The sequence below is a fragment of the Cervus canadensis genome, chromosome 20 (assembly GCF_019320065.1).
Source record: "Cervus canadensis isolate Bull #8, Minnesota chromosome 20, ASM1932006v1, whole genome shotgun sequence".
NCBI classification, from domain to species: Eukaryota; Metazoa; Chordata; class Mammalia; order Artiodactyla; family Cervidae; genus Cervus; species Cervus canadensis.
In genome coordinates, this window is record NC_057405.1 from 27,144,598 (window position 1) to 27,162,488 (window position 17,891).

Genomic DNA, 17,891 nt, shown 5'->3' on the forward strand with positions numbered 1-17,891 from the left:
GTTGCCATTCTGTTAGGGGTAACTCTTTTTGTTTTTTCCCACTGTGGGAGCCAGAATCTTGAAGACAATTGTCAGGGGTGATAGTCTCCTTCTGTTACATACATGGAAGAACATAATGTGGTTACTTAACCTGGAAATCTATGAGAATTATAATTAATTGAAATTATCAGATTTTTTTGAGGAAAAATGTGTACCATTTACTATGAAATGTTACTATAATTGTATATCTATACTAATTTTTCACATAAGAAATTAATGCAAATCTCTTAATTTGTTAAGATCATCGTCTCTTCTTGAGTGAATTTCACTTCTTGCATTATTCATATCCTAATGATCTTTATGTGGACCACTCATCATGGCCTCAAACACCGTTTCTTCATGGCACATTTTCTTTTATGTAGCTCAACTTTATTTTTCACACTGTTGGTTATGTGAAATATACTTAACATACTCTTATGTGGTCAGTAGTGAAAGACCCACTTTCATTCTAAGCGTTCACTCATGAATTTAGGGTTTCCCTGATGGCTCTTAAGGTAAAGAACCTGCCGGCGATGCAGGAGACTTCAGTTCTATCCCTAAGTCAAACAGACCCCCTGGCGAAGGGAATGGCTACCCGACTCCAATATTCTTTCCTGGAGAATTCCATGGACAGAGGAGCCTGGCAGGCTACATTCCATGGGATCACAAAGGGTCAGACACAACCGAAGTGACTAACAGTTTCACTGATGAACTTGCTCCAAGTTCATTGCCAATAAAGACTTTATAATTGGGCTCTCCTGATCAGGAATTTACTTGTCACACCAGAAACTACTTTACTTTTTTTTAAAATTAATTTATTTATTTTAATTGGAGAATAATTACTTTACAATATTGTGGTGTTTTTTTCCATACATTGACCTGAGTCAGCCACAGGTGCACATGTGTCCCCCCATCCTGAAACCCCCTCCCTCCTCCCTCCCCACCCCATCCCTCTGGGTTGGCCCAGAGCACCGGCTCTGAGTGTCCTGCTTTAAGCATCAGACTTGCACTTGTCATCTATTTGACATATGGTAAAGTGCATGTTTCAATGCTATTCCCTCAAATCATCCCACCCTCACCTTGTCCCACACAGACCCAAAGTCTCTTCTTTACATCTGTGACTCTTTTGCTGCCTTGCAAATAGGATCATTGTTACCATCTTTCTAAATTCATATATATGCGTTAATATACTGTGTTGGTGTTTCTCTTTCTCTTACTTCATTCTATATAATAGGCTCCAATTTATCTACCTCATTAGAACTGACTGATTTGAGGCATTCCAAAGACATCAAAGACATCAATGGAAGTCATGTCAACATACTGTGATCTTAAAAGGGGTGTGTGTGTGTGTGTGTGTGTGTGTGTGTGTGTGTGTGTGCATGCATGTGAGTGTGTAAAGGTGTTAGTTTGCTCTTTATTTCAGTCACAAAAAGAATCTGCCTGCAATGTGAGAGACCTGGGTCCCATCCCTAGAAGATCCCCTGGGGAAGGGAAAGGCAACCCACTCCAGTATTCTGGTATGGAGAATTCCATGGACTGTATAGTCCATGGGGTTGTAAACAGTCGGACACAACTGAGCAACTTTCACTTTCTTTTCAGTCAGACTCCAATTAGCAGGAACACAGATATCGCAAGGCTTCTTTACGCTTAACAACATCCACGTTTTGTTCTGGATACATGTAGGCTATATTTTCACACATTGCTGATTTTTTTTTTTAATCAAATTTGTAATTTGGTAAGATTTTAATTCTCAGTTTTGTATTTACTTGCTTTATCTTGCACAACTCATGATCTTACATTTATTTATTCAAAATATTTGCTTCACTATTGACTAAGACACACACGGCATTGTTCCCACTGATCTCTTAGTTTAGACATGAAGTTTCTAGTGTGGTATCATAATATGGATTTGATTTGATTCCTGATATTGCTTGGGTTTAATATGAGTGTGGTTCTAGGATAATTTGAAAATGCTTAACCAGCTATAAAGGGATGTGTTCTACTCTGTCCCACAAATATATTTGTACATTTTCATTCAAAAGTCGAAGTGTTACACTATTTTCATCCAGATTTCTAGCTACCTAGTATCTTGTCATCAGTAAGGTGCAGACTCTAGAACATAAGATCTTGTTCATTGAAATCTTCCTCTAGGGGAGTGTCTTATCTTAAGGAAATGTTTGTAAATTACACATTCTTTTCTCCTTTAAAATGTACTCATATAATCAATTAAATATTAATATTAGGTGATAACTTACTCAAAATCCAAACTATGTGTTCAGAGAGGATTGTACTTTTTCACTCATCTTTCAAAAACAGACTTTGCTTTATGCAAGATAATGCACCAATTTCATTCATTTGGAATGCTGAGGTTGAAAAAAGACTGCATTTTTAGTCTTTTTACCTAATATGGTAAATGATTCATACTGGGTTTACTAAGCTAAACTTGGCAAATGATCACAGATTAGGTTCATAGTATAAAAGCAACTTTCAAACCACAAAAAGAGGCTTATAATTATAATTATCAATAACATGCAATAAAATCCAAGTTGAAATGTAATCAGGATATGTTTATCATAAGAAAAAGTATGTGATATAGGCTTCTGAAATTGCAGTGTTTCATCAGAGCTATCACAGGGCTATCAATTGCCAAAGGTTGCATAAACTGTTTCTGTGAGAGGTGTTGCTGTTTAGTCGCTAAGTCATGGACCCTGTGGACTGTAGCCCACCAGGCTCCTCTGTCCATGGTATTTTCCAGGCAAGAATACAGGAGTGGGTTGCTATTTCCTTCTCCAGGGGATCTTCCTGACACAGGGATTGAACCCACATCTCCTGCATTGGCTGGCAGATTTTTTTTTTTTTTACCACTGAGCCACCAGGGAAGCCATTCTGTGAAAGGACTATGACTTAATTGCTCTTATGGTCAATGAGTTACACAACCAATTACTTTGGGGAGATAAAGGTGAAATTTGAACACAATTTTAAGAATAAACTCTGAGCTAACATTTCCTCAGTAGAAAGACCTACTGTTGGCAATGTCTGTGTTTTGACATTTTCTGGGACACATCACATTTCAACCACTATTATTTCAAAATTTATTTTAAACATATGTGTCTAAGATACATATTTCAGTGAATTATATTCCTTTTTTAATTGGAGCTTAATTGTTTTACATTGTTGTGGTAATTTCTGCTGTACAATGAAGTGAATCAGCTATATGTATATACGTATATCCCCTCCATTTTAAACTTCCCTCACAAACCCCAAACCCTATCCCTCTAGCACTGAGCTGAGGCTCCTGTGTTACACAACAGCTTCCCACTAGCTATCTAGTTTACACATAGTAGAGAATTATGTCAATCCTACTCTCCCAATTCATCTCAACTTCCCTTTCCCCCTCTGTGTCCACATGTCTGTTCTCTTAGGTCTACATCTTCTGACTAGGTAATCTTAAGTCGATGATGAGTTCCTATGACAAGGTGCATGAACTAGCTCAGATGGTTTTCTTTATCATCAGGGTTTTTAAATAACACTTATAATTTGATATTTAAAAGGACCTGAGGCCTATTTTCAAATGAAGAGGGAAATGTTATTTCTACAAATAGGAGAATTTAGAGAGGAAAGCTTAGGAAAAAGTATCTAGAAATAAAATGCTAGATATATTTTTTAAAATATGTTAATCAATTATGAGAGTTCAATCACAGGCAGGCACATACACACAAATACACACATCTCAACACTGAGGATTTATGCATGTGTATATGCTGAGTTGCATTAGTTGTGTCTGAGTCTTTGAAAACCTATGGACCATAGACCACCAGACTCTTCTGTCTATGGGATTCTCCAGGCAAGAATACTGGAGTAGATTGCCATGCCCTCCTCCAGGTGAGGATTTGTAGTTATAGTTAATTACTCAGAGTAGATATCTGTGGTCTTGGTGAAGTAGGCAGATTTCCTTTGGACTGAAGTAGAGATGATGCATTCTTACTCTTCCTTCAAGGTGTATTCTCAAGGTCTTTATACAAGCCCACACATCTCTCATTGTCTATGCCTTCCTGATCAATGGATCTATGGAGATTATGATATCTAGTAAAGCTAGAACATGCTGATATTGGAATAAATAATAATCAATAAATAAAATATTTAATTAACTGATCATAAAAATTATAATTAATTAATTAATTAAATTTAATTAATAAAGTATCCCCATAAGACCATTTTTGCTTTGACAAGGTAGAATATTCCTTTTTGGTTCGCATAAGGCTTCTAAATGCTTCAGTCAATTTTTGTGCCAAAGATTCTGAAGATGAGAGTGCCCTATTAAACTTGTGAGGTCACTTTGTATTTATGACACAAAATATTCATAAGATATATGATGTTCTCTGGATCCACTTTGATATTGGTGAGACATTACTACCCACATATTAATTTTCAAACAAATTATCCTTGGACAACAGTTCAAATAGGCAATGAGACCTTAATCTCTTTTTTGAAGTTACCCTTTTATCCTTTTAGGGAAAATTTTAATTCTGTTGGTTGACTGATCAGAAGTATGGATTATCAATAGTCCATTGATAACATGAAACTTTGCTTACTGTGAAAACTGTTGTTTGACCAGTTTCTGCAACTGTTCTTTCAATTTTTCCACATGTATTATTTAAATGATTGGTTTAAGTAGCCCCTATTATATATTTTTAATAATGGTTTTACTGAGATATGACGTACATAGCATATAACTCCTCTGTTTAATGTGTACAGAGTGTGACCAAGACAGTGGAGTGGGAAGTCTCCAAACTCACTCCACTCACAGGCACACCAAATTTACTATTTGCAAAGCAGCTATCTATGATAACAACATGTAAATTAGCAGAAAAATTTCTCTGCAACTAAAGACGTAATTAAGAAACCACAATGAGACAGGTAGAAGGGACAAAGATTCCGTATAGTCAAGACCTACACCCCTGGGGAGATGACCCCCAAAATGGAAAGATAATCATAACTGTAGAGGTGTTTCACAAAGAAACAGGGGTCTGAGCCCCTATTGGGCCCCAAAGCCTGGGATTCCCAAGCCTAGAAGACAAGATCCTGGAACATCTGGTTTTGAAGGCCAGCAGGGCTTGCATAAATAAGAGCCAGAGTGTTGCAGAAAACAGAAACTCTCTTCTTAAATGGCACACACAAATATCTCATACATTCTGAGTTCTAATACAGGGGCAGTAGTTTGAAAGAAGCCTAGATCCAAACCACTTGCTGGTTGTGGCAAGCCTCTTAGAGAGGCAGACGTTAACTGGAACTCCCCCTGGGGACAGAGATTCAAGGCCATTTGGAAAAACTTACTCTTCTGTGAGGACACTAATTCTGGCAAGTGCCATTTGAGAGTTCTTCCTGTAGCCTATTAGTGCCAGGGGCTTGACCACCCACCCCTTGTCCTGCAGCTCCTCTTCTGGGACCCAGTTGTGCCCACCAGAAAGCCAGCACAAATCCTGGGAGCCTGTAGGTCTCAGAGCTAGCTACATAGAACCTGGCCCCACCAACCAGGGAGCTGGCAACCATTCTATAAAACAAGACCTGGCAGCCAAATTGGGCTGAAAGCCAGTAATGTCCTCCTACACATCCACAATAACTAGACTCACCACAGCAGAAGGGCTTGCACAGCCTAAAAAGGGAAATTCCTACAGCATGTTGTTCTGGTGATTAGAGGAGAGTGTGCTACTGGTCCTCACAGGACATCTCCAACATAACTACTTCCCCAAGACTGAGAAATGTAATTGAACTACATAGCAATTTAAAAATAAACACAGAGAATTAGGTAAAATGAAGATACAGAGGAATGTGTTCCAAATGAAGGAATAAGATAAAACCTCAGAAAAAGAACTAAATAAAGTGGAGATAAGCAGCCTAACTGATAGAGCTTAAAGTAATGAGAATAAAGATGCTCAATGAACTCAAGAGAAGAATGAATAAACACACTGAAAGTTTTAACAAAGAGTTAGAAAATGTAAAGAAGAATCAAACAGAGCTGAAGAATACAACTGAAACGAAAAACACCATATAAAGAATCAACAGTAGATTAAACGATGCAGAGGAATAGATCAGTGAACTGGAAGATAAATAGTGAAAATTACTCAAGCTCAACAGAAAATACCATTAAGAAGAATGAATACAGTTTAAGTGACTGCTGGGAAAACATCAAGAATACTAACATTCACATTACAGGGTCCCAGAAGGAGACAGCAGAAAGAAAGGGACAGAGAGTTTATTTGAACAAACAATATCTGAAAACTTCTCTTCCCTAACCTGGGGAGTGCAGTTCAGTTCAGTAGCTCAGTAGTGTTTGACTCACTGAGACCCCATGGACTGCAGCACACCAGGCTCCCCTGTCCATCACCAACTCCCAGAGCTTGCTCAAACTCATGTCCATTGAGTCGGTGATGCCATCCAACCATCTCATCCTTGTTGCCCCCTTCTCCTCTTGCTCTCAATCTTTCCCAGAAAAGGGTCTTTTCAAATGAGTCAGTTCTTCACCTCAGGTAGCCAAGTATTGGAACTTCAGCTTCAGCATCAGTCCTTCCAATGAATTTGCAGGACTGGTTTCCTTTAGGGTTGACTGGTTTGATCTCCTTGCAGTTCAAGGGACTCTCAACAGTCTTCTCCAACCACAGTTCAAAACAATCAGTTCTTCAGGGCTCAGCCTTCTTTATGGTCCAATTCTTACACCCATACATGACTACTGGAAAACCCATAGCTTTGACTAGACGGACCTTTGTCAGCAAGGTAATGTCTCTGTGTTTTAATATGCTGTTTAGGTTGGTCATAGCTTTTCTTCCAAGGAGCAAGTGTCTTTTAATTTCATGGCTGCAGTCACCATCTGCAGTGATTTTGGAGCCCAAGAAAATAAAGTCTGTCACTGTTTCCATTATTTCCCCATCTAATTGCCATGAAGTGATGGAACCGGATGTCATGACCTTAGGTTTTTGAATGTTGAGTTTTAAGTCAGCTTTTCCACTCTCCTCTTTCACTTTCATCAAGAGGCTCTTTAGTTTCTCTCCACGTTCTGTCATAACGCAGGACCTGAGGAAGGAAACTGGTATCTAGGTCCAAGAAACAAAGAAATTCCCAAACATGATAAACTAAAAGAAGTCTATATCAAGACACATGGTAATTAAAATAACAAAAATTAAAAATAAAGGGAGAATCTTAAAATCTCCAAGGGGAAATTAGCTACTTATGTACAAACGAATTTCCATAAGACTATGAGCTTACTTTTCAGCAGAAACTCTGAAGCCTCCAGAATGGATACCACAATACATTCTAAGTGGCAAAAAGAAAAAACCTAGAATCAAGAATACTCCACCCAGCAAATATATCATTCTATTTGATGGACAGATGAATTCTACAGACAAGCAAAAGCTAAAAGAGTTTAGTGCCACTAAATTGGCTTTATAAGAAATGCTAAAGGGCCTTCTTTAAGCAGAAAAAAAAATCACCCAGGAAATATAAACAAGAAATAAAAATCTCATTGGTAAAGGCAAACATGAACCACTTATAAAGCTCATAAGAAGGTTAAAATATAAAAATAGTAAGATCAACTCTATCCACAATAAATAACTAAGGAATACACAAAACAAAACATGTAAAACATGATGTTGAAAACATTAAATGTCTGTGAGGGGGCAAAAGTGAAGGATTGTAAGAATGTGTTCAAAATTAAGAGACCATCAACTTGTCTAACACACATACCCACACACAGACACATGCACACACACATATATGGTTATAGATGAACGATGAACCTCACAGTAACTGCAAAACAAGAATCTAACACACACAGACACACACACACACACACACACACACACACACACACTATCCAAAAATAACAGTAAAAAAAAAAAAAAGATCAATCAGTTCACATCACAGAGAAAATGAGCAGAAGAAGAAGCAAACAAAAAAAAACCTATAAAACAACCAGAGAACAACTAACAAAATGACAATAAAAGCAAACATATCAGTACTCATTTAAATGAAAATGAACTGAATGCCCCCATCAAAAGCCATAGAGTCTTCTGATGGATACACAAGCAAGGTCATGTATATAGTGCCTATAATAGACACTTCAGATCTAAAGGCACACAAAGACTGAAAGTAAGGGGATGGAAAAAAGTATTCCACGCAAATAAATGAAAAGAAAGCTGAGGTAACAATATTTTCATCAGACAACATAGAATTTAAGTCAACACTATAATGAAATCTGTGGATTTATAGTGCATTTTCACTTCAGTTCAGTTCAGTCACTCAGTCTTATTTCTGGGATTTCTTAAAAAATGCACGACTCAAAGAATCTAGGAGAGAAGTGAGCTGGACCTTATGACTGTTTTTGAGATGAACAGACTCTAACTGAAGGATAGATGCTGAAAGCAGAAGATTGAAATCTTCTCCAAGTCAAAGTACAGCTGTAAAGCTTTTGTGAATCTTGGTAAGAATCATGTTTATATTCACCATGAAATCACAAATACGATCAACTTTATGTTGTGAATTTGGCAGTTTTTTTAATAAAAAAACTCACTAACTGTTTATAGTCTCCCATTTTCATATATACCATTCCCCTCTGCTTTTCAGCTATTGCTAAAAAACCCTAAATCTTATTACCTTTAAGTCTATTTCTCTCAGATCATTTCTTAACCATTATCACCACTTCTCCATCAGAACTGTTTGGATATATGTCACTGTCACTTAGGAAGTGTCATTAAGTCACTTATTTCTAAGAGGGCTAAAAGTCTAACAATTATAGATACAGATATATAATTTATGCTACTGGATTAATGGGATAGGACTAGATTTTGAAACCTTTATTCTTTATGAAATAATATTTCCACCCTAAATTATGCTGCATAGTTGATCATCATTAGCCTATATGCAAAATTAGTCCTGATTAAACAACTAAAAGCAGTCCTAAGCAAATGAAATAATCCAGATTCTGCAACTGCAACAATACCCAATCATTCATTAATCAACAAATATGTATCTTTTTTAAAATAATGTAAGGAATTGCATTAGATGACTGCAAAGGTAATTGAGAATCAAATTCCTTCTACAGGAAAATTTCATTCTTTTGCAGGAGTGTAAACAGCACCCATTTTCACTATGCTTACATTGTAGCTACACCAGTCAGAAGATGAATGACTTTATGCCCTTATGTGGGCATACTACAGTTCAGTGTGGAGATGTTTAAAATCACTTTACTTTTCAATTCTATATCCTATGAAATGATTCTCTGGGGTCATTACGGGTGGCCCTCTGGAGTCCAACTATGAATAGGGAAAGAAACAAAAGTAACAGAGAGAAGAAATATCTTTTTTTTTAATCAATTTATTTTAATTGGAGGCTAATTACTTTACAATATTGCAGTGGCTTTTGCCATACATTGACATGAATCCACCATGGGTGTACATGTGTTCCCCATCCTGAACCCCCCTCCCACCTCCCTCCCCATCCCATCCCTCAGGGTCATCCCAGTGCACCAGCCCCGAGCACCCTGTCTCATGCATCGAACCTGGACTGGCGATCTGTTTCACATATGATAATATACACGTTTCCATGCTATTCTCTCAAATCATCCCACCCTCGCCTTCTCCCACAGAGTCCAAAAGTCCGTTCTTTACATCTGTGTCTCTTTTGCTGTCTCTCATATAGGGTCATCGTTACTATCTTTCTAAATTCCATATATATGCCTTAAAATACTGTATTGGTGTTTTCTTTCTGACTTACTTCACTCTTTATAATAAGCTCCAGTTTCATCTACCACATTAGAACTGATTCAAATACATTCTTTTTAATAGCTGAGTAATATTCCATTGTGTATATGTACCACAGTTTTCTTATCCATTCGTCTGCCATTGGACATCTAGGTTGCTTCCATGTCCTGGCTATTGTGAACAATGCTGTGATGAACACTGGTGTCCTGGCTATTGTGAACAGTGCTTTGATGAACATTGGGGTGCACGTGTCTCTCTCAATTCTGGTTTCCTCCATGTGTGTGCCCAGCAGTGGGATTGCTGGGTCATATGGCAGTTCTGTATCCAATTTTTTAAGGAATCTCCATACTGTTCTCCATAGAGGCTGTACTAGTTTGCATTCCCACCAACAGTGTAAGAGGGTTCCCTTTTCTCCACACACTCTCCAGCATTTATTGCTTGTAGACTTTTTGATAGCAGCCATTCTGACCAGCGTGAGATGGTACCTCATTGTGGTTTTGATTTGCATTTCTCTGATAATGAGTGAAGTTGAGCATCTTTTCATGTGTTTGTTAGCCATCTGTGTGTCTTTTTTGGAGAAATGTCTGTTTAGTTCTTGGGCCCATTTTTTTGTTTGGGTTGTTTATTTTTCTGTAATTGAGCTGCATGAGCTGTTTGTATATTTTTTACATTAATTGTTTGTCAGTTGCTTTGTTTGCTATTATTTTCTTCCATTCTGAAGGCTGTCTTTTCATCTTGCTTATAGTTTCCTTCATTGTGCAAAAGCTTTTAAGTTTAATTAGGTTACATTTGTTTATTTTTGCTTTTATTTCCATTATTCTGGGAGGTGGGTCATAGAGGATCCTGCTGTGATTTATGTCAGAGCGTCTTTTGCCTATGTTCTCCTCTAGGAGTTTTATAGTTTCTGGTCTTATATTTAGATCTTTAATCCATTTTGAGTTTATTTTTGTGTATGGTGTTAGAAAGTGTTCTAGTTCCATTCTTTTACAAGTGGTTGACCAGTTTTCCCAGCACCACTTGTTAAAGAGGTTGTCTTTTCTCCATTTCTTGCCTCCTTTGACAAAGATAAGGTGCCCATAGGTGCATGGATTTATCTCTTATTTAAGTGGTGAGGCAAAAGATTCCCAAAGACAGAAAGATAACATAGAAATAATGAGAGGCAAGGATTCAACGATGATCAACAGTATGAAAAAATTTTTATGAGAAAGCAAAAAAAAAAAAAAAAAGGGCATGTTTAGCTATGCAGAGAAGTTTGATATATATTAATTAACTGTCTTGGCATTGGAAATTTTTGTACTAAGCTTGTTTATCAAGTTCTGTGCCAGAATTGTTCATATCCTATGGCTGGCTCCAGTTCTGGGGTAGCTATATGACCCAAAAATCTTTATGCCAGTTTCTGAGACTCTGCTCAAAACCTTTCATTAGAAGGAAACATTGGCAGAGATCTACTTTGAACAAATTACTCTTGTCAATATAGTTGAAAGAAGTCCTTAAGTATTATTTTCATCATTAAGATATAAAAATACCTCTCTTACAATGTCATATAAGTTTACATTTCATTAAAACTTATCATTCTGCTGCTTTTAATAATTGTTTTCATATAAAAAGTGTTTTTGAAAGAGTCCTTTAAAGAACAGCTTGTATCACTACAAGTTATAACTAAATCCCTTTTATTTGTTATAAACATCAGAACTAGTTGGATGTTTGAAACATTATGAGCATCATGAATATCAAACTAGTTTGAACTTTGGCAGAGAGGTACATTCTGGGTAGACAGAATGTTTACTGCATGTCTGTGAACACAGTGTTGCTAGAAAGTCTTCTCACCAAACCCGTACCCTGCCCAAAAGGTTTACAATTCCTTCTCTTTTGACATTCTGGCAGAGTCAGCAGCTAATCAGGTTTAAATAATACTTTTTAATAAAGTTACTCCTCAGTGGTTGAGAATTCAGACATACAGGTATGTTCTTGAATACAAATTTGACTTTAATTAAAGGGCTCAACCTAGTATATTTTGGCTACACATCAGTTTTATAAGTAATACTATTTTTTGAAAATGTTCATAACAACTTTATAATGATTTGTTAAATTCCTGTGGTAAATCCCCCACAGTTTACCTCCATATGGAGAAGAGATATGCCTTTCATTCAATGAGAAAAATTGATTTAGCCCCTTAATGTTCACAATCACAGGCTAAATGCCATTTAAAATATGAATAAGAATATTCCCAACCCCAGAGCCTATCAGGATATGTAACTCTGAACCACTACTGTCTAGATATAACCTCAGCATAGAAATATTTTCTAGATCTAATAGTCTATGGAAATTGTTAGTCTTGGTTGCTTGTGATTTTTTGTGAGATGCTGTCGAAATAGAAAATTACAAGACTTAAATACTTTGAATCAATCTTGGTTAAAATCAAAAGAAGCCACAAATGACAATGGTATCATAATGTCTTAAAAAACTTAAGAGTAAAACTTAAAAACTTAAAAAACAAGAGTAAAACTGTCATCATAAGGTACTTTACCAGTCATTAATGAAAAGTGAGGAAGAAAATGGGGGAATATTTTCACTCCAGTGTCCACAAGAACATTAACCAGCTGGTGTAAAAGTATTCTTTTTTAATATGAGGTTTTTTTTTTTTTTTTAATTTATTTACAGAAACGATGAAAAGCCAGTACAGCAAGTTCCCCTATGCCCTTCACATGCCCAGTTTCTCTTATTATTAACGTTATATTACTATGGTACATGTGTCACAACTAAGAAGCCAACACTGGTACATTACTTTTAACTGAACTTCTCATTTTATTCACATTTGATCTTAGCCAAAAGTCTGAGGAGTACTCCACATTTTATTTGGGGTTCACTCACTTTTTCCTATGTCTTTTATGTTCCAGGATCCCTTCCAGGACATTATATTTCGTCATCATGTCTCCTTCGCCTTGTCTGCTTTATGACAGAGTCTCAGTCTTTGCCTATTTTTGATAATTTTGTTTTGAAGAGTGCTCTTCAGATATTTTGCCTCTTGCCTGATGCTTTTCTCATTGTTAAATGAGATTGTGCCTTTTGGGGAGGATGGTCACAGAGATGTACTTCCATTCTCATGACACCACACTCTGTTGGAAGTATTATTATTATTTGGGTGAGGTTGACCTTCATCACCTGACTGAGGCAGTGTTTGCCAGAATTCTTAACTGCCAAGTAGAAAAAAAATAACATTTTATTTATTTATTTTTTACTGCTACCTTTTTAATTGTTCAGAACATTACAGTAGGCATGAAGGAAAAAATAACTGCAATTTTAAAGTCAATCTGTCTGAGGTATATTATATGAAACCATGCCATTATCTCTTATAGAAAAAAAAATTCAAATAATAATTTGACATTAAGGTAAAAGATTAAGACCAAAATCCAAGTAAGCCATCTATAAGGTTTAAGTGCGAGTCGTGTTTCCATTCCATTGAGTTTACAGAAATGTTGGCATGCCGTGTATGATTTGAAATAGTCAAATCCTTGAAGGTTTCTGCACCAGGGTTTAAATACAAACTAAAATGCTAAAATGTTGGCACAGTATCAGTGATTTTCCAGTTCCTGTTTGATCTCAGAAATGTACAGGTTATCTCGGCCATCAGCTACTTCTTTGTTGGGACTTCTCAGATGGTGCAGTGGTAAAGACTCCACCTGCCAATACAGGAGACATAGGAAACATGGGTTCAATCCCTGAGCCAGGGAGATCCTCTAGAGTAGGAAATGGCAACCCACTCCAGTATTCTTGCTTGGAAAATTCCATGGACAGAGAAACCTGCAAGGCTATGGTCCACAGGGTCATAAAAAGTTGGACATGACTAAGCAACTAAAAACACACAGAGAAATTTCCATGTTGGTAATGGCTTTCTTCAGGGCTCTCTCCCCAGAAGCTTTGTTCTCCAGGCCCACCTTACAGTCTTCCTAACTTCAGCCGCGTGGAGGCTGAGGGCATACAGAGGACAGTGCTTATTGTAGGGCTGGGTGATTTTCTGTCTGTATGGTAGGGCTCCCTCCCAGTTTTGCATGCACAAGCAGATGCTTGGCACGTCATGTGCCTCCTGAACATGTTACTGTCCTCAAACATGCAGCTCTTCTCCTGGCTGAGTTCGCAGATCTCCAGCAGCTCACTGGGGAACTTGTGTAGTGCTTGGCCTTTCATAACTCAATACATTGCAAACATATCTGATCATGTCTCTGCCTCTGGGGGATAGGTGAACCTCCAGGTTTCCACCTTGGCCTTATCCTTGTCTTTGTTGGTACATCCTTGCTCTTACAAGCATTAAAAAAAAAAAAAAGAATCTCTTAACCAGTCATTCATATCTTCTGTTGTGTACAGGAGGTCAATGTAGCTGGTAAAAATCTCCTCTCCTGGTTGGATTTCTCTGACTTCTGCCCGGGTCCCCTTGCAGGTCACAATGACATTGGGGCAACATCAGCAAATGTTGCTGATCCCAAATGAGAAAGTTCCTCACCTTCAATTGCAAATTCATGACAGCTAACCTGTATGAAGAGTACTACCAGGATATCATTTTTGGGGAACTGAAAGTCCTTGGAATGAAAGCAATACAGAGCAGCAAGATCATTCTGAATCAAATCCTTCTCATTATCTAATTTATCCAGATATGACTCCAACACCTTCATGGCTAACCATTTCTCTGAAGGTGTTCTTTCTGGGTGGATTTTACGTATAGCCAGAATTCTTTTTTTTTTTTTTTCATTTATTTTTATTAGTTGGAGGCTAATCACTTTACAATACCGCAGTGGGTCTTGTCATACATTGACGTGAATCAGCCATGGATTTACATGTATTCCCCATCCCGATCCCCCCTCCCACCTCCCTCTCTACCCGATCCCTCTGGGTCTTCCCAGTGCACCAGGCCCGAGCATTTGTCTCATGCATCCAACCTGGGCTGGTGATCTGTTTCACTATAGATAATATACATGTTTCGATGCTGTTCTCTCAAAACATCCCACCCTCGCCTTCTCCCACAGAGTCCAAAAGTCTGTTCTGTACATCTGTGTCTCTTTTTCTGTTTTGCATATAGGTTTATTGTTACCATCTTTCTAAATTCCATATATATGTGTTAGTATACTGTATTGGTCTTTATCTTTCTGGCTTACTTCACTCTGTATAATGGGCTCCAGTTTCATCCATCTCATTAGAACTGATTCAAATGAATTCTTTTTAATGGCTGAGTAATATTCCATGGTGTATTTGTAGCCAGAATTCTTGCAATTAACCTTACAGTCTCTGAAGGATTCCAGTTTTCCCCCAAAACAAACCGTGGGAGAACATTCCAGCCTATGCATCAGCCAGTCATCCTTCTCACATGCTACCTCACAGTAAAATGCCTGCTTGCATCTTCCGCATCTGGACAATCCTCCTTTTCTGGTGAAACAGAACCCACGCATTGACCGTGAGCGTGGAGGCAGAGGCCTGCAGGAGAGGAGCGAGTCCATACCTGGAAGCATTGTAGGGCCTTGCCCCGGCTACAGAAGTGCTCCAGACCACTGCTGGCCTGGGCCCTCATCCCAGCATCTCAGTTTGGACAGAAGAGCTGCCAACTGCAGTTCCCCAATAACATCTTATTTTAAATGTTAGTCTATACATGTGCTGTCTAGCAGATATTTGTCACTCTTTTTAGCTGTCTCATTCTTTGAACCTCTTTCCTATAATAAGAAATTTCTCATCCTTGTAAGTTCTTGCTTTGCTGGGGCACAAGGATAAAATGCACAACTCTTTCAGTAAAAGGTGGCCTCTTCTCTGGTGGTTCAGATGGAAAAAAATCCACCTGCATTTCAGGAGACTGAGGTTGAAGCCCTGGCTTGGGAAGATCCCCTGGAGAAGGAAATGTCTACCTACTCCAGTATTCTTGCCTTGAGAATTCCAAGGACAGAGATCCTGGTGGACAGACTACAGTCCATAGGGTTGTGAATAGTTGGACATGACTGAGCAACTAACACACTTGCAATAAAAGTGAGGAACTCCTGCGCTAGTGATCACAGACATCACATCTCCAGTGAGGCAGATACCATGTGGAACCCACTCTCGTAAAGAGATGGCAGAGACATCGAGTTTTACAGGCAGCATGATATGATTTGCCTACTTGTCAAAAAGCCATAGGGCATAGGTCTTAGCTTGTCTGACAGACCAAGAAACTCACTCTAGTGGATTTTTTCTAACCACAAAGAGTTAGCAAAGAGTTCTTCCACAGTGTATCACTACTTATTTTTTGACAATAAGAAAGTCCTGAAGAAGACAAATAATTTATATTAAAAAGTAAGTAAGAGCGAAGTCAAGGTTGGTTTAATGATTGTATTGTTCTAATGCTCTTGATTCCATTATCTTCTTTCTGAGTGGTAGATGGAAGCTGCACCTGATTCACATGTGTGTATTGTGTGTTGTGTTGTGGATATGAGCATTATCTAACATGAATCAAAATTAAAAGTGCTTGGAAAGTCCTGAGCTGTTACCTTTTTTTCTTTTAATTTGTTTAAAATCTAGTTTTTCAAATAGACACTTATGGTTTTGGATCATATCATTTTAGATCATTATCAAATCATCTTTACCAAATAATGCTTCAATTTATACTGTCTTCCAGTTTTTGTGAAAAGTTACTATAAGAATTAGATGCAAAATCTCCACTTTGACAGTTTCTATATTCTACAACTTTTTTAATGATATAAATACCTCATTTGTACCTATATAGTAAGCAAATAAGAAAAATCAAATTTTGTTTTCTCTAAATATTTTAAACAATTTTTACCTCTAATCAAGGAAAATATTTAAGATTTTAAATTATTTTTATATAATTATAGATATATAGGATGTTGCAAATAAATGTACGGGAAGGTCTCTGTACTTTTCCACTTAGATTCCCCCAAAGTTAACATCCTGTGTAACTACAGCATAATAAGGATGCCAAGAATTTGACATGGGTAAAATCCACAGAGCTTATTCAGATTTCTCCATTTATGCATGCTATCATTTGAGCTTTTATGTATGTATATGTGTACTGAAGTAAAATTTTTAACTTTTAAAAGTTTCTCTTTACTTTACTAAGTTGGTTATGTTAAGCATTAAACTCCAAAATATCAGTGGCTTAATGCAATAGGAGTTATTTCTTTCTCACGCAAAAGTTAATGTATGTGTTTCTGGTTTAAACCACTTTCATGGTCATTTGGAAACTCAGGCTCCTTCTAATTTGCAGGTCTATCCTCCCTTAGGTCCTAGAGTAGGGTCCTTTCAATTAGCAGAAGAGGAAAGCCAGGTGTGGAAGTGTTGCACATCTCTGTGGCCAAGTTTCATTGGTCAGGACTCAGTAGCATGACTACTCTTGTTGCAAAGGGTGAATGGGAAACATACTGTAGCTAGGTGTACAGGAGAAAAAAAAAGGTGTTGGTTTTCAGTACAGTTGGTTCCCAGAATTTAAGAACCAGGCCCTGTATCTTATCATGACTTGTCAAAAGTACTGGTTACCCTTTTTAGTATCATTTTCTCTTAATCTATTTCCAATTGTTTTTCTAAACCGAGTTATCTTAAATTTTATATATCTACTTTAACATTATTATTGCAAAAGAATGAGAAATGAATAAATTAAGTAAGCACTAAAGGAGTTAAATAAGTTTTGCAACATTTCAATTGTAAAATTCTATTTTTTATAAATTCTTTTCTTTCTTATTCTTCAATGTGCTAAAAATTAATACAAAATTTATACAGTGACTACATGATAAAAATATTTGGGTTAAAAATTATAAGTTTGAACAATGATCCATATATTGGACTATGTAAGAGCCAAATATAACATTTAGAGATATAAAAATATTTTTACTTCCTTTTATAGAAGACTTTATCAAAGTCATTTATATGTGAAATAGAGATCATAATAGAAAAAAAATCATTTTCTATTAATTTTAAGACAAATATTTTGTTTGCATAGATTATCTGAAAGTTTCTTTCCAGTTTGGCTCTTACAGTAATACTGAGAATAGATGTCTTTCATTGTTAGCAATAGTAGTTCAATAACGTAATTCCACTGAACCTTGCAATTGTATGAGTTCAGTGATTCTATCTTTGTTCTTTGGGTATATAAAC

General features: G+C 37.0%; 1 pseudogene; it reads right to left on the reverse strand.

Annotated features, from left to right (window-relative positions):
- Positions 1-10,746: 10,746 nt before the first annotated feature.
- On the reverse strand, positions 10,747-17,522 carry LOC122422641 (annotated as a pseudogene).
- Between the last annotated feature and the right edge of the window lie 369 nt (positions 17,523-17,891).